Raw genomic sequence first — 4,937 nt, forward strand, 5'->3', positions numbered from 1 at the left:
TCAATACGTGTTAGTAACGTGTTAACTTATATGAAACAAACGTGTATTATTTGAAGTCAGAACCTGACTCGTATGGTAACCCTGTTAGGACGTGGTTGACCAACCCTAGTTCAAGAACTCTTTCCTTTGTGTATCTGCCGAGCAACCCAAGGTGAGTTCACACAGCCAAGGCATGGGGTTCCCAGGGTGGGAATGGGATTGGATGATTATTTCGCGCGTACTTAGTTAATGGTACCTAATGATATGGTCCTCAGGGTGAGGATGGTAAATGATAAAATACGGCTAGACTAGTATACCTACTTGAACTGATCTTCGCACACACGCCAAGGGTTGGCTGCGATATTATGACTGATCTTCGCACACATGCCTCAGGAAGGCTGCGAACTATACATACTAAACTTCGCACACATGTCAGGGTGGCCAGCGATACAAATATACATAGTCTAGAATACTTGAGAACTTTCCCTAATCTTCGCATACATGCCTAGAGGGCTGCGATACGAACTAATACGATACATGATTAAATGAACGAACGCAATGCTTACTATACCATTACTATTACTGAACTTACTTACTGTGAACTCGCTCAACTAGTTGTTGATTATCTGCTGCATGCCTTGCAGGACCTTAGGTACATTTTGGAGCTTGCACAGGGGGGAGCAGGTCGTTGTGGACAAAGATTCGTGAATGCTTGTTAAACATTTATGACATTTCAAACTATTAATTATGTTGGGTTTATTTACATGCTTCCTCTATTTAAAAAAAGTTTGGTTTTGAACATCGATCATGTCGTGATGAATTACTTTATATACTTTTATTATTAAATGCTATGTTCGATATGATTGGTGGCTTGATCCTGGTCATGTCACGCCTCCAAGCGGTGGTACTCCGCGTGTGGATTTTGGGGGTGTGACAATTTTTCATCACATTTAGCCTACTATGATACTCTTATGACGAGATAATCACCAGCATTAATAAAAACTTAATATCGACACAAAGCCTAAAATGCACGTCCCCTTCGAAAGAATCACTCATAGTAGTTACTATATGATGACGAATGAAAGTGTCTCCGGTCTCACCAACCACTAATATATCTCTACTTTTAGCTATAATCGGGTAAGCCCTAATACAATTTATGATTCCTTAACCCACTATAGTTGAATGAGAGTTGTTGTCTAAGAGCATTCTCATCCAATCCATCAAATTATACATACATTCCACTAAAAAACAACTCATATATCAATATATTTCCACTAAAAACAAATACTTTTTCTCTCTCCTTTTCAATTAAATAATATTATCATCACATTTTTCTCTTTCCTTCACTCACAACCACTTTCAATATATATTAAAAAAATTATACTGGGTGAACAGTGTCCCCCCAAATATACAGATGGACAGTAACATTTTCTCTCTCCTCCACTCACAACCACTTTTTATACCCTTTACACTATAAAAACTCACCCTCACAAGTTTTGATGGATTGGATGAGAATGCTCTAATGTGATAGGATCAAAATCGCTATATTCCCAAAATTAAACTAACCTGCTAATATTGCAAGGTTTTCTCATTGGGGTGCTGGAGAAACATCAAGACGCGATTCGGCCGAATTTGGATACTTCGATTTTGTGAAGTCAAAGCCGCACTACTCGATGAAGCACATAAGTCACGATATTCGGTCCACCCTGGGGCTACAAAGATGTATCGAGATTTAAAAACCAATTATTGGTGGCCGGGCATGAAACGCGATATCGTCAAGTATGTCGCAAAATGCTTAACGTGTTCTCAAGTGAAGGCAGAACACCAAAAGCCTTACGGAGAATCACAACCATTGGGGATACCGTTGTGGAAATGGGAAGAACTAACGATGGATTTAGTAACCAAGCTTCCAAGAACGAAAAAGGGGTATGATACAATATGGGTAATCGTAGATCAACTTACGAAAAGCGCCCACTTTCTACCCATTAAAGAAGCTTATTCTTCCGAGAAAATGGCGGAAATCTACATGAACGAGGTCGTGTCTCGACACGGGGTGCCCGTGTCAGTCATCTCGGATCGTGATACTAGATTTACCTCTCGCTACTGGCAAAGATTTCACGAAAGCGTGGGAACGAGATTGCACATAAGTACCGCCTACCACCCTCAAACTGACGGCCAGTCAGAAAGAACCATTCAAACACTTATTGATATGTTGAGGGCGTGTGCCTTAGATTTTGGGGGAAATTGGGATGACCATTTACCACTAGTGGAATTTTCTTATAACAATAGTTACCACAGTGGCATTCAAATGACACCATACGAATTACTATACGGGAGGAAGTGTAGAACTCCCGTATGTTGGGGTGAAGTGGGGCAAAGGGAGCTCGCGCCAATTGATTTAATAGCAATGACAAATGAAAAGATTGAATTGATTAGGGCTCGTTTGAAAGCAGCCCAGGATCGGCAAAAAGCTTATGGAGACAAGAGAAAGCGTCCTATTGAATTTCAAGTTGGAGATTTCGTTCTGTTGAAGGTGTCGCCATGGAAAGGCATAATCCGTTTTCGTAAACGGGGTAAATTAGGTCCTCGGTATATTGGGCCGTTTAAAATCTTGGCTCGTGTTGGAAGGGTCGCTTATCGATTAGAATTACCGCCTACCCTAGACGGAATTCACAATACCTTCCACGTGTCGCAATTGAGAAAGTGTCTTGCGGATGAAACCGCGTTAGTACCTCTCGATGACATTGAGTTGGACGAGGGGTTGAATTATGTCGAAAGACCAATAGCCATTAAAGATGTCAAAGTGAAGAAGCTCCGCAACAAGGCGGTCCGACAAGTGTTGGTACAATGGCAACACCGAAAGGGTTCAAAACTCACATGGGAAGCGGAAGATGAGATGAGAAGACACTATCCATTTCTTTTTGGTATGTGCACGTTTAAGATTTATTATATGTCCAGGTTTCGGGGACGAAACCTCTTTTAAGGGGGGTAGACTTGTAACACCCCAAAAACCGGTATTTGATTAAAGTAAATGAAAATGAACAAAAAGTAACCTAGTTAGTGGGTTATGATAAGAAATAAGTTAAAAATTTGAAATAATGCTTAAATTAAATACTTATCAATTTAGAAGGGGGTTAATATGTAAGATTTTAATAATTAAGGTTTATTAGTGATAAACTCAAAAACACACTCCTGTGTGCGTACCTGGGAGCGATCGAACAGAAGAAAAGAGGGTGAAAACCCTTGTTCATGCTAACCTACTCAATTAATCAAGAAATTCAAGCCTAAATCAGTTGCATGTCTCAAGTTTATCGATTATCTATGTATATCTAGTGAAGTGGTAAGTTGAATTTTTGATTTTGGTGATGTTTATAATTAGGGTTTCGACCCAATCATGAAATTGTGATATGATTTGTGTTGTTTAGATGTTAAGGATACTCCATAGAGTAGGAATTATGCTTGATTTTGGCCAATTGAAAGAAAGCCTCTAAAAACCCACTTTGTGAAAATTATGATTATGAATATGAGGATTATAGGAATGATGAACAATGTAATTTTACATGTAAATCAGCTTGTAGTACCCAAGGGCTAGTTAAATTAATGTAGATTAAAGGAATTGTAAGAAATAGAATGAGTAATGATGATGTATAGGATGGAATAGCAAGTTATGCTTTAAATGTTGTACACTATGCTTTATTAAGGTAACGCCTACTAGGTGCTCGATGAAATGCTTGAATGAGTAGTTATGTGTAAATTGGAAAATGATGGAATGAAAGTTTGGGTACTAAATGAATGAATGATCATGTTGATTAGGTGTGAAGGAAGAAGGTTCGAATTCTAAGAAGCCGGAAGGATCACAAGACCGAGGTATGATCCGTCTCATACGAAAGTTTACTTTTTTATTTATTCGTTAGTAATTATATTGAACGACCCTTGTTATAAGAATTATCCTATGTTTTAGTTATTTGCGGTGTTAGTAAAAGAATGGTAAATCCCTTGCGGATTCGTTTATGCTAAAGAAGGTTTATGCTAAGTTATGCAAACCGACCGGTTCTTACGACTAGGTCGAGTAAGGATATGAGACCATCCGTCTAGGACGGGTGGTCATGTAAGCAAAATCGTATGCAAAAAGGTTCAATCCGTTATACGGATAGAACGAAAGATTTTTAAGTTGAAAGCAATTAACCCGATGTTATCGGGTCGAATGTGAAATGCTTAAATCTCATTATGAGATTGTATGTCATACCCACTAAATGGGTAATCGAATGCGTATAAGAAATGGAAGTATATAGATGATTGTAATTACCATGTTGGTATTGTGGACTAAATAAGCACCTTTACTAACTTTTTAAAGTTTGATGTTTAATGTAGGTAAATCCTCGACTTAGGCGATTGGACGGCTTGGAACGTGCACACTTGGTTTACGCCCACTACTCGCTTCCGTTGTTAAGCCTTTTGGAATGGGTTAAGTCTTGGTCATATGTATTTAAGTTTAGGTAGTATGTTGACATCTTTGTCGTAGGGTAAAAACTTGGTAGTTGGAGTCATGTCGTGACTAATGTGGACTTTGTTTGTTTTCGGGTTTTTGTCAAGGATGTTTAATGTTTAAGTTTGGTGTGTAAAACAGGTAGTTAATGATGTTAAACGAATAGGTCATGTCGAAATTTTCAAAAATTTTCTATTTATTTGTACATATTTAATAGTAGGGTTTGGGGCGTAACAAGTTGGTATCAGAGCCTAGGTTTGAGGGATTCGAGCTGGAGTAATAGCGCTTGAACTCAAACCAATGGCTCGCGCGAAGGTGTGCTCGTTCCGAGATCGTCAACGAGGTAAAGTTTTAAATATTTGTTTAGTATGAGTATGTATAATGTGTCACGAATGAGTTTTGAGATTTAGTATGCTAAGAAGTTATAAGATGGGTAAAATAAGAAGTCCCTGGACCCGGGTAGCTGAAAATA

At 38.6% G+C, this 4,937-nt stretch overlaps 1 long non-coding RNA gene across 1 annotated transcript; it reads left to right on the plus strand.

Moving 5' to 3' along the window:
- Window positions 1-3,193: 3,193 nt before the first annotated feature.
- On the plus strand, window positions 3,194-4,623 carry LOC110938297. The gene is made up of 3 exons (XR_002591341.2): window positions 3,194-3,319; window positions 3,793-3,846; window positions 4,351-4,623. It is a non-coding gene; the product is annotated as an uncharacterized LOC110938297 (long non-coding RNA).
- Window positions 4,624-4,937: the final 314 nt, after the last annotated feature.

Source organism: Helianthus annuus, chromosome 1, assembly GCF_002127325.2.
Source record: "Helianthus annuus cultivar XRQ/B chromosome 1, HanXRQr2.0-SUNRISE, whole genome shotgun sequence".
Taxonomy (NCBI): Eukaryota; Viridiplantae; Streptophyta; class Magnoliopsida; order Asterales; family Asteraceae; genus Helianthus; species Helianthus annuus.